The sequence below is a fragment of the Lepidochelys kempii genome, chromosome 2, assembly GCF_965140285.1.
Source record: "Lepidochelys kempii isolate rLepKem1 chromosome 2, rLepKem1.hap1, whole genome shotgun sequence".
Taxonomy (NCBI): domain Eukaryota; kingdom Metazoa; phylum Chordata; order Testudines; family Cheloniidae; genus Lepidochelys; species Lepidochelys kempii.
This window is the reverse complement of record NC_136381.1, coordinates 206900400-206923206: the sequence shown is the minus strand read 5'-3', so window position 1 is coordinate 206923206 and position 22807 is coordinate 206900400. Positions and strand designations below refer to the sequence as shown.

The following is a 22807-nucleotide window of genomic DNA, read 5'->3' as shown; positions in this document are numbered from 1 at the left end:
TTACTAGGTGGGGGATAAGCTTCTCCTAAGGCCTATTGTTATTGACAGCTGACTTGACAGCTGGCTATCTAGACTGGAAGCATTTTTCCTAGTGGGTGTCACCCACGTGTGACTACATTTGAAATACAGATACATAGTCAATATTCATAACTTTGGGTACAAAAATGATACATGCATACAAATAAGGTAATCATATTCAGAAAATCATAACTTTTCCAATGACACCTTACATGCCCCGTCTCATACAAAATGCATCATAATTATGCCGTAATAATATCACTATGAAGAATATGGGGTGTAGTGTCACACTGTTGTTTTGGTTCTGTGGCTGTGTGATAATAAGCCAGGTTAGTGTGTCTCGGAAAGGTTGAAAATACTGCAGGAAAGGATTCGATCTGCTGCTGCATTTGGGCTGTCTATTCTGATTGAAGCTCTTCTCCCATTGGTATAGCTCAGGATTCTTGGGTTATGTGTACTTGAGGGCCTAGTCCACGTTTGGATGGAAAGGGTATTACAAGGAGACCTTCTTGATCTTTCCTGGCTTTCAAAAGGTTAACATCATACACTTATTTCCCTTTTCTTCCCTGGCTATCAGATTTCATAGTTGACAGGTCCCACTTGTTTCATGATGTTGAACAGCTCCTGCCACCAGACCAATAATCTTTACTCTGAACTCAATAATAGCAATAATAGTACCTGGTAAACAGGTCTAAATTCTCATAGATAGTCCCTTGGTTATAGGCCTTTCTTGGTTCTGTTGGGCTTTCAATAAGTTTTCTTTTGCGAAGTCCCCCAAAGTCTTAAGCTTGTCTCACACCTGGAGTACGTACTGCACTATGTTCATCGCCTTTGGTCCTTGTTCGTCCTTTATCCTTCTCGGGGGAGGTCTAAAATCCCATGAGATTTGAGCTCCTATACGGAAGGCAATGGAAGAATCCCATGGATGCCTGTGGAACCTCTCTGATGACAAACAACATTGTGGAAATAACTGGTCCCAGTGACAGGGGTCTGATGCTACAAATTTCCTCAGCATCTTTTTCAGCGTGTGATTAAACTGCTCAACCCATTTAGGTCTGGTAAAGTGATGTACTTAGTGTTTTAACCCTTAACAGATCACCATAGCTCTTTCATCAAATGTGACACAAAATTAGTTCCTTGATCAGTCAGGATCTCTTTTGGTATACTTGAGCAAATAACTTCATAAACTTGGCTATGATGGTTGCCGCATTTATAGAGCAGAGGGGGATGGCTCCGGATACTGGGTTGTATGCTCTAGAACTTCCAGAATATGCTGGTACCCTGCCTCTCTTTTCTCCTGCAGTCCCACTAAGTCCATCCCAGTTCCTTCAAATGGTATCCCCACTATAGGAACATGACTAAGGGGCTTTCGGGGTCCTCTTGGGTCCAACCAGTTGTCATGATGCACAATAGTCCTTGACTTCCATGTGCACTCCCAGACAATAGCTCCTATTCATCGCCTGTTTGAGTGTTTTATTCACACCAAGTGAATGCACATGGGGTCAAGTGAGTGAGCCATAACACTTCTCTTTGATACCTTCTTGGCATGAGGAGCTGTATTGTCATCTCTTTGATTTGGTGGTTCTGTTCCAGCCGATATAACTGTTCTCTCCTAAATTCAAAAGTGAAGCCATTGTTTTAGCAGCTGAGTATCCACTTCTTCGCCATTGATCATTGCCACTTGATCATAGACCCATCATAGCATCTGGTCATCTCTCTGTTCTCTTATGAAATCTTCATCTCTGGCTAGAAGCTCTACATCTAATGGGCATTTGGTCTCATTCTTTGGGGTAGAGGGAGGGCCCCTTGTCCAAGAGGTCCCTCTGTTTCACCTAATCCCACCAGTTACTTTCATCCCATGCCTTGGGATGTTCCGCTGGCCCCAGTATAGCTACTCCCTGTCGTCTTGGAAGGAAATTAGTCAGCAGCCATGTAATTGTCCATTACATTTACATCTTCTGTCAGTGTCTCGTGTCGATGCCCCACCACCCAATCTCTACCCAGATGCTCCCAGCTGGGGGAAAACTGTTCTATTACTATTTGCTCAGCCATCTGCACCCTGGTCCTCATCTCTGGTTGGAGCCAGCACCAGCAGCATACTTTGAGTTTCTGGCCACTACCCAGCGCTGGGACCCCGGTGGATATCTGTGACTGTGGAAGCAATGACAATGTTTCAGCCACTATAGGGAACATGCCTGGGTGGGCTAAATAATCCAAAATGGTGGCCTTGACACGAATATAGTCTTGTGTGGTGACTGGATCAAGTCCCCTGTAGGCAGCCTGGGATGCTCTCAAGTATGGAGCCAGCAAAATAGCCCAGTGTTTGGGCAGCCATTGTGCTGCAGTTGCTGCCCATTTGAATGTAACCAAAAATACCTCAGGTTCATCCTCTGGCCCCATCTTTCTTAACTTCAATGGTATTGTAGTGGCCAGGATTGCATTAGGTGCTCCTGTGGAAGGATTCGCCACCACCCCCTGTGGATGTACCGGAGTCAACACCTGTTGAACAAGACACTGTTGTTGTTCTTGTTGCTGTACGACCAGCTCTTGAACAAGCAGCTGCTGGTTGTATTGCTTGTTGCTGCTGCTGGGTGCCCGTCCGCTGTAACAGTTGGTGGTGTGCTGCTGCTCCGCCTGTTGCTGCTGGTTATCTGTTACCCACTTCAACAGCTTCTCCATGTCTATCTTCTTGTTATCCCTGTCTAGTTGGTGAGGTAAGGTTTTTTTGTTTTTTTTTCTTCTCAACTAGATAATCGCCTATAGCAGAGCTGGGGTTAGTTTGTCCACATTCTGCATCAGTTGTGAAGAGAAACACTCACCGTGCCTCCTTGTAGTCAGACTAGGGCGTAACAAGCTGCCTTCCACCCAGTCGTTCCTCTTCTCACTATAGCTCTACCTCATAGAAGTCTGTCCTTTTTGTGACACTGCCCTCCAGCTGGATCATACATTTAAGTCCACCCCTTTCAGGGTACATATAAATAGTCCAATAATGTGGAAGTGTTCAGAAGTCGTAAGGGCTTCTGGGCTTCCCCCTTGTGTCAGGATCTTAGGGTGAGGACCCTTGGATGTTCAGGATCTTCCCGAACTAGATTCCCAGCTAAGGAATAAACTTTGGTCATTATTCCCTCTTTAGGGGCTGGTAGGGGAGCCCAGGTCCACCTCACCACTCGATTGCGATCCAGGACCCAGTGGTAGGCCGCTGAGACCTGCACTTTGGGGTCCTGTGTAGCTGCCTCCCTGAATTGCCTCCTACCAGTGTCCCCTTCCCCCCAGGGTAAAGTAAAGAACCAGAACAAAAAATTAAAATTTCTGACTTTCAAAAGTCACCAGTCCCTCCTTTGCATACTTGGTCAGGACAGTGTCTCTAAGCCTCAGCCAGCAAGAGTTCCTGGAGTACTCCTTCCCAAGAGCATAGGTCTGCTTCCCTCCACTGTCTTCCTCCCTCTGAGCTTCTGTGCTTCCCTTTTTAAGCTCTGCCTCCAGCTTGTGCTGGCTTTGTAGGTGTGGCAGCGTGGGGCTACTCCATAGCTCTTTTTTCTCCCTTGTGGGGTTTGTATATCCCATAACAACTACCAAAGCTTTTATGTGGGCAAAAAGGTTAAATTAGGTGCCATCTGGAGAGAAGAGTAGAGTGTAAGCAAAAGGTCCTGAAATTTAGAAGTGGTAATGAAGTAAAGAAGTATTTTTTAGAAATAATTACAGTGACCTGGAGAATGGAAGGATATACTAGTAGAGGGAAAGGAAAGCTTAAAGAGAGTTGTGTGAATCCTAAATTAAAGAGACAAAGAGGAGGGTGATAAAAGCAAGTCATGGAGGTAGCAGATGGTGGGATGGAGCAAGTACTTGGAGAGTTTTGGAAAGTCAGGAAGGAACAATTATCTGAATTTGGAGTAAGATAAGAAGCTCCAAACGGACATGACAGTACAGGGTTGCTAGTAGATAATGCTATACATGAAGATGTAGAAATATGTTACTTCTACATTGTTACAGTATAAATAAATAAAAGCCATGCCTAACTAGCAAACGATCAGCATAACATCTGGTGTGGCAGGTAGGGCTATGTGCTAAATTAGGCTCTGATCCACACATGCTCTCCTTGAAAACAATGGGGCTACTCATAGTGGTAAAGTAAAGTGTTTGCACAATCAGGGCCTTAATCCCAATCTTGCAACTTTTTCTGTTCAGGCAGTCTGCCTGCATGGAACAAGTTACAGGATAATTTAAAGTTGTGATATTGTTTAAATATTTCTTTCCTTAGTCATATGTCTATTGTGCGTGTTGGAGAAGGCTTGGTGGCACGGTTTAGTGGAGACATAGTTCAAATCGTTTCTAAGGTTACAGATAATAACAAATACTGAAAATAATTTTTTGCAGTGCACCTCACAAAACCACTGCATAATTTAGCAATGCTGGCAATTTCTGCTGGTTCCAGCCTGCAATAACAGGGTTGCTACAAATCAGTAATGAGGTGTGTTGGCAAAGCTGTGTAGAAGGCTTGCCGAATCCAGCTCATACTGAGCTGGATCCTATGTCAGTGGAAGCCTTTCCATTGACTCAATGGGAATTGGATCAGGTCCTCCACAGTACATCTGGCTGAAGTCAGTGCTATTCTTCCCAAACTTCATGGGTACCTTGCACTAAATTCATTCAGAAACTTTTTTAAGTATGTGTATAAACAGTCATTTCATTTTTCTTGGTAACTTGCTTCATGGAAAACATTTTCCATGCTTCACACCGTTTTGCACTAATTCAGTATGATTCTACTGGTTTCACATCAGTTGATTAAAAAACTTGCAGCACATATAGTTGCATTCTGTCTCTGAAGCAGAATATTAGCGATTTCCAAATGAAATGTTTTCTCAATTTTCATCTAATACAGTAAATAATTTGGCTTCTGTTTTGTTTCATAATTTATATGTACAAATATGTGAAGGAATATGTGCAGACTGGAACAGATTTTACTTTTCAGCACTAAAGAATTTGTGGGAGAGCCTCCATTTCAGTGGTTTTATTTACAGGGGATGTGAGATTGCTAACTGGAAAATCTTAGCTAACATAAAAAATATAACAAATTAATATTTACACTAAGCCATCTTGACTATATTTTATGCACTTCATCTGATCCCGCTTAAACAAATATATACTCACCCTTAGCATTGTATAACACTTTCATTTGACAGGTTTCAGAGTAGCAGCCGTGTTAGTCTGTATTCGCAAAAAGTAAAGGAGTACTAGTGGCACCTTAGAGACTAACCAATTTATTTGAGCATAAGCTTTCGTGAGCTACAGCTCACTTCATGAAGTGAGCTGTAGCTCACGAAAGCTTATGCTCAAATAAATTGGTTAGTCTCTAAGGTGCCACTAGTACTCCTTTACTTTCATTTGAGAAACCCCAAGGCCCATATCCTCACATGTATTCAGATTCCTAACTGGAGTTAGGCACCTGAATACCTTTGAGGATCTGGGCCAAAGTGCTCTAAAAAGGTAGATAACTATTAATCCCATTTTATTTTTTCTGTATGTAAATGAGACACCCAGAGATGAAGTGGCTTGCACATAGTGAGTTAGAAGATGATTTTGGACTAGTGTTCCTAGTGTCTTCTCTAATCATGAGACCATGATGCAGGGTCATGGTGACATGGTTAGCCAAAAGAGAAAAGCTCAAAAGCTTTGTGATGCAATCCAAATCTTGAAATGTACATTTAGTAGAGGTGAGTGAAAGGGATTAACTTTGTTTTGCGAAGTATTTTGAAAATTTTACCTCCTTTCCTTTCACCTATTTTTGTTATTTCATCTGTATCAGAATGCCTCCCAAAGTAATGAGGTTTGGTTCATTGTGCAGATGAATTTAATTTCAGTGCAAGCAAAAATAGTTTGGTGGCTATTTCGGAAGCTCTTTTGCTGGGCTGGGAAGAGAAAGCACAAAAGGAAAGCACAAGGCAAGAAAAAGGAAAGATCAAGAGAGAAAATCATAGGAGAGGGGAACATAGGGTTGGGAAGAAATGTGAGCCCATTTCAAAGTTTGAAGGGGATAAAACCTAAAACCTCAATTCCGCAATTGATTCTGCATGGGCAAACTTATGTGTAGTCTACAACAGGGCTCTGTACAGGTTTAAGGCTCTGCCATGTGGATCCCATTGCAGTACTGAGACATATTTGACGGAATAGATTTCCATCTCATGTAGTTATCTTCTAGTGAACAGGCACACTGAATCTTTACTGTCCTTTCATTAGCTTCACGTCTTCATATCTCACTACTAAACAGTCATTTAAAGTCTATTTTTATAAAGTTTAAAATTCTTTATGTAGGAAAAAATAAATGTCTTCTTCCATGGGTTGCTTTTTATCTCATTTACGTTTGGTAAATTCCCAGCAGTTTAGACTTCTTGGGTGCTAGGAGAAGGCCTTTGACTGCAGTAACTGAACGTTATAATCATTTACTAGTAGTATTGTAGTTACAATATGGTAGTTGATTGTAGTAACGTAAATGTAGTGACTTATTTGAGGCTAGACTTCCACCATCCTCTTGCTGTTCTGGGTTGCTGAAGCCTGATAATATCCTAATGCTCCTTGGAAGTCAAAAGGCCTGTATCTGAAGCACTCTGCAGTTGCTCCCCTGATGCTTAGAGGGTGACAAACCCTTTGTTCCTGACATAGTCTACTCTCAAATAGCAAGGAAATCTAGTATTATAATTTATAGCTTTTCTTTAAACTGGAATATAAATGCCTGCTTCAGAAGCACATATGCTAAAACTGGAACAACACAGAGAAGGTTATCATGACCCTTGCACAAGGATGACACAAATTTGTGAAGCAGTTTAAAGACAAAATATTATTCCAGTAGTGGATGTTATAATATTGCAGTTATACTTGGAAATGATTTTGGGGTTTTTTTGGTTACATGTCTGTAAGAAAAAAGAAGAGACTAATTGCAATAATAAAAAGGAATTTTAGGCAATACCGCCATCGAAACAGAGAAGAAAAATAGCATTTTTTAAATTAAAAAAATTCTGCTGTCTGCCATTGAATGTTAGCTGTATATGATGCCTCTCATGAGTCAAAAGGCAGCAGAAGAGACATGTTACTGCTGCAAAGTCATTATATTAGTAAAAGATATTTATGCAGTTTGTGTCATGGGAATCCTATTTTAATTTATACTTCTGAATTAGTTTTCTCTTGGCACTGTACAGCATAGCTTCAGGGTGCAATGGAAGAACAAAATACTAAGTTGGACAAGCACTGTATCCCCCAACAGTTCCAGATGCCTCAAAACAATAGATCAAAACTATTTAGCTGAAGTTTTTGAGAGACTGCGTATCTTCAGAAAAATTGAATTTCAGATAAATAGGAGCTCAAACCCTGCAATGCATTGATTTGGGGCAAAATGACTATATCCAGTTACCTGTGGTCCAGAACAAAGAAGTCTGGTTAATTGGTTTTGATTGGTTTAGAGTAAATTTGGAGCTGAACATTACATTACATTATTGTTATAAAATTGAAATGATGAAATTAAAGCTTTTTCAATAGTGTCTTAAAAACTTGCCAACTTATAAATATCAACTATCCTACTCTATCCTTATTGCAAGCAATATTTGGAATACTTTAAAAATTAAGCAAAATTAATTTCGCTTAATCTAAGGGTATGCCTACACTATGAAATTAGGTCGATTTTATAGAAATCAGTTTTTAGAAACTGATTTTATACAGTCGATTGTGTATGTCCACACTAAGCGCATTAAGTTGGCGGAGTGCGTCCTCACTACCATGGCTAGCATTGACTTACAGAGCGGTGCACTGTGGGTAGCTTTCCCGCAGTCTCCGCTGCCCATTGGAATTCTGGGTTAAGCTCCCAATGCCTGATGGGGCAAAAACATTGTCACAGGTGGTTTTGGGTACTTGTCATCAGGCCCCTCTCCCTCCTTCCCTCTCTCCATGAAAGCAATGGCAGACAATCGTTTTGCGCCTTTCTTCCTCGGTTACCCATGCAGACGCCATACCACGGCAAGCATGAAGCCCACTCAGCTCACTGTCACTGTACATCTCCTGGGTGCTGTTGGCAGACACGGTACTGCATTGCTACACAGCAGCAGCTCCTTGCCTTCATGGCAGACAGTGCAGTAGGACTGATAGCCATCATACATCTCCTGGGTGCTCCTGGCAGACCTCGGTGAGGTTGATCGGGGCGCCTGGACAGACATGGCTGTCCTCCTCTTAGAGCACTGAATGGGAGCCAGAGACTCCAGGTCATTCTCTTCTTTAAGTTTCATCTCATGGAGGTTCAGTCCTGCCTGGAATATCATGCCAGCTGGAGGCTTCTGCCTCAGGCTGCTCTCCCAGGCAGCAGCACTGTGTGGTCACACCTACCCCAGCCTACCCCTTGCTCCCATGGCTCATGAAGCCTGGACAGTAGTAAGGAGCAGTTCAGTTATAGGCTGAGCAAGTGCAGAATGGTGGTAGAATGTGCCTTTGGACATTTAAAAGCTTGCCGGCACTGTCTGCTGACTAGGTCAGACCTCAGCACAACCAACATTCCCATTGTTATTGCTGCTTGCTGTGTGCTCCATAATATCTGAGAGAGTAAGGGGGAGACATTTATGGCAGGGTGGGAGGTTGAGGCAAATCGCTTGGCTTCTGATTTTGAGCTGCAAGACACCAGGGCGATTAGAAGAGCACAGCAAGGTGCACTGCACATCAGAGAGGCTTTGAAAACCAGTTTCATGACTGGGCCAGGCTTCAGTGTGATAGTTGTGTGTTTCTCCTTGCTGCAAACCCACCCCCATGTTGATTTTAATTCCCTGTAAGCTAACCACCCTCCCACCCTTTGAAATATTTGAAATAACTATTGTTTTGAAACCATGCATTCTTTCTTTATTAATTAAAAAAATATGAGATAACAGACAAGGTAGTCTGGATGGGGTGGTGGAGGAGGGAAGGACAAGGCCACATTATTTATTGTAGCCACACTAAAAATCAAACTGTTTGAATGACAGCCTTCTGTTGCTTGGGCCATCCTCTGGAGTGGAGTGGCTGGGTGCCCGGAGCACCCAGTGGAGTGTTTAGCCTTCTGTTGCTTGGGCCATCCTCTGGAATGGAGTATTCTTGGGTGTCTGGGTGAGGAGGATATGGAACTTGGGAAGGAGGGTAGGCAGTTATACAATGGATACAGCGGGGGTCTGTGCTCTTGTTGGCTTTCCTGCAGCTTCAACAGACGCTTCCTCATGTCTGTTTGCTCCCCCATTAGCCTCAGCATTGCATCCTGCCTTTGCTCTTCGCACTCACTTAATTGTTTCCTGGCCTCTGCCACTGAATACCTCAGTGCATTAGTCTGTGCCCTGTCAGTGCGGAAGGACTGCATGAGCTCGGAAAACATGTCATCGCGAGTGCATTTTTTTCACCTTCTAATCTGCGATAACCTCAGGGACGGAGATGGTAGGGGGAGCGTAGAAACATTCTCCGCTCTATGATTCTGGGGGGACTGCATGGTCACCTGTGCTGCTGAGTTTGCCATGCTGACCAAACAGGAAATGAAATTCAAAAGTTCCTGGGGCTTTTCCTGTGTATCTGGCTAGTGCATCGGAGTTCAAAGTGCTGTCCAGAGCGGTCACAATGGAGCATTCTGGGATAGCTCCTGGAGGCCAATACTGTCGATTTGTGTCCACACTACCCCAAACTCGACACAGCAAAGTCGATTTTAGCACTACTCCCCTTGTCAGGGAGGAGTACAGAAGTCGACTTTAAGAGCCCTTTTGGTCGACGGAACGGGGTTGGTTGTGTGGACGCGGTCATTTTTAAATTGACCTAATATGGCTAAATTCAACCTAACCCCATAGTGTAGACCAGGCCCAAAGGAATTATCTAAAACAATTGTTAAGTTTTAACAGTACCCACTGAAAATTAACTAGTGGTAAAAAAATGTTTGCAAGTTACCTACAATAAAAGGTAAATTTGCTTTTTATAATTATTTATAAGTTCATAGTATATTTTTCTTTCAGTTTAATAGCCGTGTAGCATTTTAATACAAAAGTCTAGTACATAGCAATCTGAAATTTTTGCTAGTTCTAATGGATTTTCTTTTCTCATCTCATCCAAAGGGGACCGTATGGCATGTCATGACAAAACTGAGGATAAAAAACATTTAATGCAAATTTACCCAAAACTTGGTCAGACATAAGACAGCTATAACTGATTTTTTTCATAAGAAAAATCTTAAAGTGGAAAAGCACTTTCTCCTATTCTAAATAGACTGAGAAAGGCCTGCTGATGCTATCCCTTGTATGGTATTTGTAATTCAAATTCTTTACTTGCTCTACTTCAGACTGTTTTTTTCTTTAGCCAACAAAGCCAGCCAAATCTAAACAAATGTTGTACTTTCTTAGAAGACAATGAACTTTTATCAAGTTCTAGAATCTGTGTGAATCATCAGGAGATTATTATTAGTTACTATGTATAATTTCCTATTTAGAGTGGTTTTTCCCATTTTTCTGCAAATTGCTTGAAACTGTTCAGGGAAGAGTTAAAAAAATATAATCCAAGGGAATCAAGAGGTAGTGTGTACACAAAGACCGTATATGAAAGTGGTATTCATGTGACAAATGTAACTATTATGCATCTTTGACTACTTCACTTGTGCTTTGTCCATTAATCCACCTCCCGAGGACACATTCTAACATTGCGAACCCTCCCGAGCAGCTTCAAACAAGCCCTATTGTTTTTAAAAAAATCAACCTGCTGAAGAAATGTTTCCTCTTTCTCCCTTCAAATGTGCAATTTTTGCCTCATATTTACACCTTCTTGAGCCCCACGATTAGCAAAATTCAGCTCTGGACCATTAACAGGTGGGATTATTAGGGCCGTAGATGGTCTATTCTCTGTTTCCCAAGATCTATAGACAGTCACGGGAATCAAAGCACAAGTTAGAACACTGCTGAGGTTGCTCTAACTTACAGCAGTGGATTGGGCTGGCCTTTGCAAGGAAGGTGGCTTAGTGCAAAGGTGGCTTAGTGCAATCTTAGATTTTTCCCTTTTCCACCAACTCCTCCTGGCCCAAGTGCGGAAATGTAGTAACTGAAAAAATCAGACCGTCTCTATATCTACCAGTTACATAGAGAACTCTGTATTTTAAAGCCTGCAATTCCAGCACAGTCTCTCCTCTGTTTAGCCTGAGAAAATTCCCAGTTAGACAGAAAATTCTGCATTGAGCCAAAAATATCAGTTACATGGAGAATTCTGCATTGAGCCATAGATTCCAGTAGAAATACTGCTCTGTTTAGCAAGTGAATAGTATATATAGTCAGAGAATCTCCCAGTTGCATAGGAAATACTGTATTAACTAGGAATACCAACAGTTACAGAGGGAATGCTCTCTCTAACAAAAATTCCTGAAATAGACTATGGGAAGGAGGGAGCTGTGGAAGACATCAGATGACAACCTAAGGCACTAGAGGTGGTTTGCAGTCCATAAGAAAAAGGAAGTCACATGGCATGACAATCCCTATAATCTTTGTGTACATTGGCTGTAATATTCCTGGAGGATGCAATGTTGAGATATTCACAAGCCAGTGTTTGATATAAGTTCAGTTCCCAAACAAAAGACAAACTCAGGTTAATAAACATAGCAAATCATCCTTAGGATGTGCGAGAATCTACAAGGCAAAGAAAGTGTCAGAGAACATTTCAAATCAGTTGCAATCACCACCAACTGGGGCTTGTCAAGTAAACATGCATATTTTGAGACAGCTTAAATTGGAGATACAGAGAGCATGCCACTTGTCATCAGACTGATCCAGAGAACTGAAAAGTGGCACCACATTACTGAAAGATTGTAACAGAAAGTCATACTTTCAACTGGTGAAAATTGACATAGATCTCCAACATAGGCCTAAGGTCTATAAATCTGTGACTAGATCTTCCTCTCTGTTGAGCAGATTGTTGACATTACAAAAAACAGCCTTTAGTTTCTTTAGCCGTGGCTTCTCTTTTTGTGCCATACAAGGGTCTCTCGGAATCACCAGTATAGAATAATGAATACGCTGCAGCACGAGAAATAGAATTTATATAATTTAGAGGTGAAATATCCTGCACAGAACTGAAGCTAAGTCATTGAACCACCAAGAAGACAGCATACACAAAGTATAGAATGAACAGAAAGCTGTAATGTTTGAACTAAAACTCTCATGCCTATGATCTAATACTGAGAAAAAAATTAAAAGGCAAAATATAATTCAGTGTGAGGGAACATGCTGAGCAGAGATCTGAGTGAAACGGGAGAGAACAGATGAAGCAAAACAAAGAGTTAATACCATTGACAAAAACTGTCATTGCTTTCTACCTCCCTGAACAAAATATGCCACTCCATGTCATAGGAAAAAGGTACTACTATTTAACTTATGCCTGATCAAAAGACGCAAATGTGCGCTGATACGTTAACATTTATCATACTGTTAATACAAATAATTATAATTAGCTCATAGCCTTCTGCAAGATGTATCCTATTCCTCATCTTCATGACCATATATCACTAAACAAGGGCTGGAACCTTTGATGTACTGAGTTACTCTCCCCTCCCACTGAAGTCAATGGTACTTGAAGGTGCTCTACACCTTGCAGCATCCAGTCAGTAAGCTTAAGGAGTTCCCACTTTGCACTCAACAAGCACTACACTCTTGAAGACTCAAAAGGGCACCTTTCCTGTGGCCTGATTTATTAAAAACAACAACAAAACCAAAACACCACACACACCTCTCTAAGCCTGTGCATTCCTGATGTAGTCTTTGAAGACAAAATCCAAATCATTCACTATTCAGAACATCTTCCATGATTTGATCATCTTATGTGAAACATGAGTAGGTGAAAATAAATCTACACTGGCTTAACTCATGATCTATAGAAACAGAAAGGTGGTAGAATGCTGGTGATAGTTTATGTGGTATGAAGAGCTAGCAGAACATACTTGTCCTGTTAGAAGGCTCCAACACACCTGTGAGTAAAAATATCCAAAAATCTCTTGCATCTTCACTCTGATATTTAAGAACATAAGAATGGCCGCACTGGGTCACACCAAAGGTCCATCCAGCCCAGTATCCTGTGTACCAACAGTGGCTAATGCCAGGTGCCCCGGAGGGAGTGAACCTAACAGGTAATGATCAAGTGATCTCTCTCCTGCCATCCATCTCCACCCTCTGACAAACAGAGGCTAGGGACACCATTCCTTACCCATCCTGGCCAATAACCATTAATGGACTTAAAATTCCATGAATTTATCCAGTTCTCTTTTAAACCCTGTTATAGTCCTAGCCTTCACAACCTCCTCAGGCAAGGAGTTCCACAGGTTGACTGTGTGCTGAGTGAAGAAGAACTTCCTTTTATTTGTTTTAAACCTGCTAACCATTAATTTCATTTTTGTCCCCTAGTTCTTATAGTATGGGAATAAGTAAATAACTTTTCCTTATTCACTTTCTCCACACCACTCATGATTTTATATACCTCTATCATATCCCCCCTTAGTCTCCTCTTTTCCAAGCTGAAAAGTCCTAGCCTCTATAATCTGTCCTCATATGGGACCAGTTCCAAACCCCTGATCATTTTAATTGCCCTTCTCTGAACATTTTCTAATGCTAGTATATCTTTTTTGAGATGAGGGGACCACATCAGTATGAAGTATTCAAGATGTGGGTGTACCATGGATTTATTTAAGGGCAATAAGATATTCTCCGTCTTATTCTCTATTCCTTTTTTAATGATTCCTAACATCCCGTTTGCTTTTTTGATTGCTGCTGCACACTGCATGGACGTCTTCAGAGAACTATCCACAATGACTCCCAAGATCTTTCTCCTGATTAGTTGTAGCTAAATTAGCCCCCATCATATTGTATGTATAGCTGGGGTTATTTTTTGCAACGTGCATTACTTTACATTTATCCACATTAAATTTCATTTGCCATTTTGTTGCCCAATCACTTAGTTTTGTGAGATCTTTTTGAAGTTCTTCACAGTCAGCTTTGGTCTTAATTTACTTCTGCATCTTGCAAATTCCCCCTATTTCAACCAAGAATACTTACTCACTATCCAATCACAAATTACCAATTTCCAGCCACAGAGGTCCTATGGATCTAAGGAAACATAGGCAGAGAAATGGACTTCATTCTTTCAGAAAAAAGGAAAACATTACTAGAGAGTCCTGGGACTGACCTGGTTACAGCTACACTGCAGATGTTATACCAATAAAATAAAAACCAGCAGGATCTTATTAAAGGGAAAAAGGCAAAATACCACATTTATTGTGAATACAGAAAGAAACATAGTAAGCAGTTAGTTATAACTATAACATTCCATTCAATCTCATATTTATTCACACATTCATTCATACAAACACACACACACAGGTTTTGCAAGGTTGTTATCATAGTTACCAGCCTTAGAGTTGCTCATGCCAAGGCACTGGCCAGGTGGCCTGGACATGAGGAGGGAGCAGGGCCTTGTCAGATTCTCATCTGATGCTCCTGGAAGTTGGTTTGCAGAATCAGACCGCAAAGATCTCACTTTTTAGAGTCTATTTTTATAGGAATTTCTTCCTATGCCAGTCTATGGGAATTGCTTCATCATGCTGTTGCTGAATCAATCAGCAGATAGCACATTCCTGACGGCTCCGTGCTGCTAGATGTTATCTTGTTCTTTGGTTCTCCCATTCTTGAGGCTGTTGGGTGGATTCTAGTCTGCCCTCCGGGGGTCCTCTGGTTATTTCCACTTGGCACCTTGTTCAGCCAATGGACAGCACCTCCCTGATCATTCAGTTATTATCCACACCAAGCATCCATCCACATACATCCTCTATCTATATTTTAATCACAATTGTTAATACAACAAAAGGGCAGGGAGTCTCTGGGTGCTGTTTCTGTTGTTAGAGTATTGCTTTGAGTCTCTCTCTCTGTGAATTGCTTTGAGAACAGACTCTGTCTTAGAATGTACTAACACAATTAGCAGCTTGCAAGTTTCACACACAGAGGGAGAGAAACAGTACCAAAAACCAAGAGACCTCTTAATTAGTAATACCCTGGAATTTAAACTATGGGGAATCAAACTCATTTGTGATTTTAATACAGAACTTCTTTAATATGATCCAACACAGAAACATTAATAGGTATTTTATATTCTAAAACTGTCTAGTTGTAATTTTTTTAAAAAACCTCAACATAAAATGGGAACAGCTGATCATAACTGTTGCTGTAGATCCATCAAATACCAACCCTGATGCCTTAAATTGCCCTTTACCTTGTGTTATTTATAATTTCCTATATATAAACAACTAGACTGAAGCCAGCCCTCTCTTCCCACCCCGTCATGAGTACTGAAGGGAGAGATCATGCACGGATCTTTTCACTCATGCTCCACTGTGCCCGGGTCAAACATGATGGTTGTCCTTATGGTGCTCCTCAGAATTTCTTGCTCTTTGTTCTGTGCTTACTTCATATCAGTGCTCAGTCATCAGTTTATTCTCCACACAGTTCCATCCTCCAGCATAAAATATGCACACCTAACTCTGTGCTGGAAAAAGAAAGACTTGAGAAGCTTAAAAAACAAAAAGGTCTCACATTTTTATATACTTGCAAAAATGATCACTAGTTTATAGTCATGGTGAGCATATCTGGTTTACCTCCTTTATTTTTTAACATTTCCCTTTTTATGTTTTTAGGCATACAGATGCTTGAATACGTCTCTGACGACTATTAGAATTTATTACATACATAACATATGCAACTAGACTTGAGATGATAAATAAGAAATGGAGTCAAAAACATCAGCATGTCTCACTCAGTTTGTTTTTCACGTGCTTATGTTACATACACCTGTTGTATACTGGAAATGTACTTAGCTGTAGTTTAACAGATTCCAAGTTCACATTATTTTTTTTTAAAAGAAAAGCTCCAAATACACACAAACAGTTGCCTCACAAACTTAGTTAAAAATAACCCTTTAGGGCCCCCAACATAGAAAATGACAATGCCAGAAAGAGAAATAGACAGATAAAAACCCACAGTGCTCAACAGCTATATCCTGCTGCTTCCCTGTAGGGTTGAGGAAGCAACAGTGAGGAACCAGCAGGATGTGACTGTCAAACACTGTTGTTGTTTTTTTAATCAGTACGTTCCTTTTGGCATTAGAGCCCTAGTTTTAAAATTTTGAATTAAAAAAGGATGAGTGTAAATAGATTGTGCAAGGTGACTATGTATGTGCATAGGAGAAGACCCTCACTGGTGAAAATTGTCCTAGTGCCATCAAATTCAACAGAGCTATGGCACTTTACACCAGCTGAGAATTTTCTCCTTGAACATTTTTCTCTTCCATGTATTGGTTGTTAGGCTTTGTGATGAGGTTGGTACCATAAGGGTGCAGGAACAACTCCAGGTCCATAAAGGCCCACTCCAATAAGGCTGGATGGGCATGGTGGGAGGAGGGTGTGACGTTGCACCCCATAATGCTTTATAGATATATACTTACGAATGTAAATATGACATAACTGGAATATGTTTTATGCTACATATGCCATGTAAAATATCTTTGGAAAGGTTATGTTCTACTGAATGTATTCATCCTATTCCTATGCATGTATCATTTTTATATCTGAAGTTATGAGTGTTGGCTCTATGCTTGTATTTAAAGTGTTTGCTGTAAGAAGCACATAAGGCAGATTTGGTCAACATCACGTGAAGGGATTATTCAAGTAATTGGGGGTACTTAGCTAACAATGAACCTTGAAAGACACCAATCCACATCTGAGCTTTCCTGGGAATGTTAAACTAACATGTAAACAATGGCATCAGCCTGTAAAGAACTGAGTCATGCATGGACATGTGACTTGCCTGTGTGACTCCAAAACTCCATCTTGTAGCTTTGATTCTGCATAGGAGGACACAAGGGGTTTCCACCACAAGAGAGACTATATAAGGCCCTGAGAAACTCCTCCATTTTGTCTTCAGCTGGCTCAGAAGATAGTCTCTCCACCCCAAAGAGATGCCTGAAAGAAACTGGAACAAAGGTCAGTAATTTAGGGTGTGTGAGAGATTGCTGGACCCAGACTAGGAAGGAGTCTAGTCTGTCAAAGAAGCTTATTGGAACATCTCTGAGAGTGAGACTTACCTGCATTTAGTTTTCTACTGTATTAGGCTTAGACTTGCATGTTTTTGTTTTATTTTGTTGGTAATTTACTTTGTTCTGTCTGTTATTACTTGGAACCACTTACATCCTACTTTTTATATTTAATACAATCACTTTTTATTTATTTATTAACCCAGAGCAAGTAATTAATTCCTGGGGGAGCAAACAGCTGTTCATATCTCTCTGTCAGTGTTATAGAGTGAACAATTTATGAGTTTACCCTGTAAAAGCTTTACACAGAGTAAAATGGATTTATTTGGGGTTTAGATCCCATTGAGAACTGGGTATCTGGGTGTTAGAGACAGGAGCATTTCTTAAGCTGTTTTCAGTTAAGCCTTCAGCTTTTGGGGCATGTGGTTCAGACCTGGGTCTGTGTTTGTAGCAGGCTAGCGTGTCTGGCACGACCAGGCAGGGCAATGAAGTCCCAAGCTGCCAGGGAAAATGGGTTTATAGGTAGTCTCAGCACATCAGGTGGCAGTCCCAATGGGGTTTCTGTGACCCAGCCCCTCACAGAGGGTCTTAAAGGGAGTCTCTTCAACACAGCAGGGTGGCAGTGGCATGTGAAGAGAGGCAGACCTGCGCTCACGGTCACTGTGGGACTACACCAGGAGGGCATTCCCAGAGGAGGTCTGCTGCATGGAGCCAGAATTCCCAAGCCTGTTGAGACCTGTGGACCAGATTACCAGGGACAATCACAAGCACAATGCACCCAAAGTGGTGGGGCAGAGCAGTACAAAGAGACCCGGGGAGAGTATTAGACAGACCACAGGGAAGCAGATGCCTGCCTTATGGTGCTCACAAGGGTTGGGAGCCAGTAGAGTGGGAGGGCCCGGATTCCCTTACTACCCCATAACTGCTAGGCGGGACTGCCCCCACAGACTCTTACCTCTAGGTGAGTAGGCTCATAACACTTACAGGCTTGAACAATCTGCATCAGTTTGGATGATCCATGGAGCACTGGCTTTTGGATAAAGACTTCTTCTGTCTGAAGCCTTATACATTTAATTTGATTAAAGCCAAACTTCACATGATTTTTGTGTTCACTTTTAATTAAACCCATGGAGGGGGGGGGGAATCACAGTGATATTTTAAAAAGAAAGGTATGTGTGAAAAAAACAGGAATAGTTTTTTCACCTAATATTTTTGTTATAGAAAAGGCATATGAATTTAAAAAACCTAAGAAAAACACAGGGATGCTTGAACAAATTTTATAGTGGGTGTACTGAAAGCAGAAACCATGTATTTGGTTGTTATTACTACTTCAAGTTGCTGTCGCCCAGCACCTCTAGTTCCAGCACCCTTGGCAAAGCAGGCAAACTATGAAACATATGGGTCTTGTAAACTTGGGCATGTTGAAAACAACCTTTAAAAATTCTCTGATAGGCTTCACAAACTTCAGGTGGTGCTCTACCATCTTTCTAGGCCCTGCAGTAATTGTGATGTAGTGACTTGCCTCTGACTCCTAAACCTGCTGTTATACTAGTAACACTGAGAAAAAAAGTATTTTTTTTTAACTTTTGAACTACATTTTAAAATAATGATGCTTTATGATTCTTAAAGCAGGATGGAGGAGTTCTTTGGGGGCTGGTGGTGTTAATTAACAGTGTGACATCAAGCTCCCAAATAATGTCACATTGCAACAAGATAATTGCCATCAGCAAGTAAAGAAATTCCAATTGTAAATACAATTTTTGTTTGTCCTGTAGTGTTTGTAGTGTTTTCATAGTGAAGAGTGATTCCTATTTTTGGCACTTTCAGTAAGCTGGGCTGAGCAAACTGGGCAGTCAGCTTAATTTCTGAATGTTTAGGTCCTGCTTTCTGTTATGAACTCTGGGCAGACAGACCCTTGAACTCACACGGAGCTAGCCTTGCTGAAGTCAAAAGGAACTCCACACACACACAGGCCCATGCCATTGGAGCCTTTATCTTTTCTGACAAAACTGCTCGTTTTTTTATCTCTGCAGACACCTGAAGTGGTGAAACTCACAAGACAGGCAGACAGGAATTTATTTTGGAAAACTCACTTTGGTTGTTGCCAAAAGACACTAGAGGATCCAAGCTTTATCACCCAAATTTTGTTGTGTTTTATAATTTGTTCAAAGGATACTTAAGAACTACATAGGCCAGATTCTCACCTCTGCTATGTGTGGATGGTACAAAATAGCCATAACGTTGGCTTAATCTGACTCTTGAGAATTCCTTCCGGCTAGAGGAATTATCCAGTAGCATTGAGCCACCATAGTGGTTCCTACCTACCCCTTGTACCAAGAGCTAGAAGAAGGCTAGCATCTGAGGGAAAGAGGGCATAGCTAAAATGTCCCCGTGCTCTGCTGAACCCCAGTTTCTGTATTAACCCCTTGAGATCCACAGGCAGCTGGTGAAGGTTAGAGTATTCTTCAGGCTGCTCTAATTCTGTCAGGAATACAGATCAGCGTAGATCAGTGGCCGGAATAGAACCCAGGACTGCAAAGGAAGCTTAAAGTCACCTTGGTGCCCAATGACAAACAGAGTTTGACCAGACCAGAGAAACTGACCTTATATTTTACTCTCCATTGTAGAAACATTTGACATGCTGATATTTAAATTAAATTTTTTGCATAGTGGCTTCACTAGAGTGACCATCTGGCCTTGAAAACTGGGAATTATGGTTTGCGGCCTGTCCCAGCATCCTGGTACATTTCACAAAACAGTGTTGTGTCCCAACAGGCTATCGATTTTAGGATTTTGTGTTGGGGTCCACCACCTTAGGTGGCTTTTCCACTTAAAGGAGCAGTCAGCCTGCTGAGTCAACAAAAGTGACAATAGGCTGAATGTGTCTGTGCTTCACAGGTCACCATGCCCATCCTCTTACAAGCGCAGGTTAACTCCTCTAATTCTTGAGTCCTCAAGCCAGACCTCCTGCACATAGGATATGTCTACACTGGTGCAGCTACAGTAGACATACCCACACTAACTTTGATTGAGCTAGGGCTCTAAAAACAGAAGTGTAGCCGCAGCGGCATGAGCAGCGGGAGGGGCTAGCAGCCCAAATACATACCAGGAGTTTTGGACAACAACATACTTAGGGTGGATAGCCCAGCGTTTCTCAAATGCGGCCAGCAGGGGCTTTTCTTGCAGCCACAGCCTCCTGGGCTGTGATGGGTCAGGGAGGAGCAAAGCAGCAGCCCCTCCCCCTTCCTCGTGCTCCAGGATGCACCACCTTGGTGAGGCTCAAGCTTTGGACTTCAGCTCTGGGGTGGCGGGGCTGCAGGCTCTGGCTGCAGGGCTTCAGGCTCCAGTCCTCTGGCCACAAGGCTTCAGTCTCCAGCCGCCCACTGCCTCCCCCAGCTGCCCACCCACCCCCATCGCCCCCTAGGCTCCACTGCCTTCCCTGACCTCCCACCCAGGGTTTAGTTTGTCCCCAGACTTGCCAGGGCTGAGTTTGTATGTACGCATGTATGTTTGTTAATATCACTTTTCACAACAGAATTACTAACTAGCAAATAATAAATTACAATGATTTGGGCGTGTATATGTGCATAGTTATTTGTTTTTCCTAAAGCTAATTAAATATTTTAGGAAAAAGTGTGAGAGCAGCCACCAGCAAGAGTTGATGGCTGCACTCTGAGGCCACCAAATAACTTATCTTGAGAGCCCCTGGGCTAGCCTATCCCACCACTGCAGCTAGACTTCTGTTTTTAGCATGCTCACTCAGTCAGAGCTAGTGAGGGCATATGTACCCAAGCTGGAAATTACACCTTCCAGCTCTAGTGCACACACATCCACAGAGCCATATCCACTAGAAATGGGTCTTTGCTTCCACCATAGCATCTGCAAAATTTTATATTTTGTTTTGGTGGCTGACAAGCTTGGTGAATCCAAGCTGTCCTTGCTCTGTAGCTAATTCAAGTACCTTCCATTGGCAGAAAAGTACCTTTTATGTTGTGGATAAAATAGCTCAGATTCAATAAGAACTGTTTGCTTCTGAGGGAGCAGAGTATGTACTGGAGCAGACAAATGCCAAATCCTCTTTGCCTGAGGCCATGTCTACACTATAAACTTTGGTCAGTGCAAGTTACATCAGTGTACGGCTGCCAAAGGTTGTTTATTGCTTGTGCGCGTGCATAGCTGCTTACATTGGTGTAGTGTGTACCCACAGAGTACTTGCATCAATGCAAAGTGCAGTGCACAACAGGTATGTATCCCAGTATGCCCCTTGCCGCCATGCCTTTTCAAAACTTTTTGAAATGTATTGGGGGATAGAAATGACTGACCCAGGGATCTCCGGGATCTAGAGGTCAAATTCCCAGCACACAATTTTCTCCATCCTCTAATGCCATCTATGTTCCATAACTTATGCCCCTTTTAAAAAAATCCCACAAACCTGTGTGGCACTTATTGGTGTCTGCCATCTTTGTCGGAAGCATAGAGCCTGCAGAACTCTACACAATTCTCATGAATGTGCAAATACACGACACATGATTTACTGATCTGCAGGAAGGATCACAACAACTAGGGCCATGAGGATTTCTTCAAGGACAGTTTGCTAAGGGACATAACAAAAAACAATTCAAGTTTGTTGGTGGCATTCACAGAGTAGCTGCAGATGATAGAGTGCTACTTCTGGGCCTGCAAAATGAAAACTCACTGGTGTAATGCAGTGACCGACTTGTAATGCAGGTTTGTAATGCAGCCACAAGCAGTGGCCGTAGAACTTTCAGATGTGGAAGGCCACATTCCTGGAACTGTTGCTGGGCTTGTGTAACCCACACACCTCCTGGGTGTGGTGTTCTGTCCCATCTAGTGGCACCGAGACCACTTAGAGAGAGATTAATGGGTCCACTCTACAGTGTTAGCTAAGGGTCATATGGCTTTTAGTTCATGCAGGAGAGGCACATGCATTTTGCTCCAGAGGTCCCAGGTTTGATCCTGCCCGCTGATGACCAGGGTCTGTTGATGTTACACTTGCTCCAGCCCTTCATCATGGAGATACCAGAATGAGAGCGGCATTGACAATGGAGAGACAAGTTGCAATCGCCCTCTGGAAGCTTGTAGTGCCGAATTGCTACCTGTCAGAGGGAAATCATTTTGGAATTGGAGAATTCACAGTGAGGGCTGTTGTCATGCAATTGTATATGGTCACGAATAGTTTCCTGCTATGCAGGACTGTAACTCTTAGCAGTGTGCAGGACATAGTGGATGGATTTGCAGCGATACAGTTCCTGAACTGCAGTGGGGCAACAGATGGCACACACATCCCTATTTTGGCACCAGCCCACCTTGCCAGAGTACGTCAACAGAAATGGCTACTTTTCTATGGTTATGCAAGCATTGGTGGATCACTGGGGAATGGTTCATCACTATCAGGGAACATGCACGACCCTAACTTTTTTAAGAACACAGGATTGTTTAGAAAGCTGCATGCAGGGACATTGTTTCCCTGCTGACCATTGGAAAAATTGAAATGCCAGTAGTGATTCTGGGGAACCTGCCTACCCATGGCTCCTCTGGCTCATGAAGCCATACACTGGCCATCCGGACAGCACCAAGGAAAAATTCATGAGAATGATTATTGAATGTACTTTTGGTAGATTGAAGGCATGCTGGCAGTGTTCAGAGAACTCCAAATGATTATCACTGCCTGTTGCATCCTGCGTAT

The 22807-nt window shown here is 42.1% G+C and overlaps 1 non-coding gene across 1 annotated transcript; it reads left to right on the top strand.

The window, feature by feature from the left end:
* The first annotated feature begins 6745 nt into the window (after positions 1 to 6745).
* LOC140907986 (U6 spliceosomal RNA) lies at positions 6746 to 6855 on the top strand. The gene has a single exon (XR_012157697.1). It is a non-coding gene; the product is annotated as a U6 spliceosomal RNA (small nuclear RNA).
* Positions 6856 to 22807: the final 15952 nt, after the last annotated feature.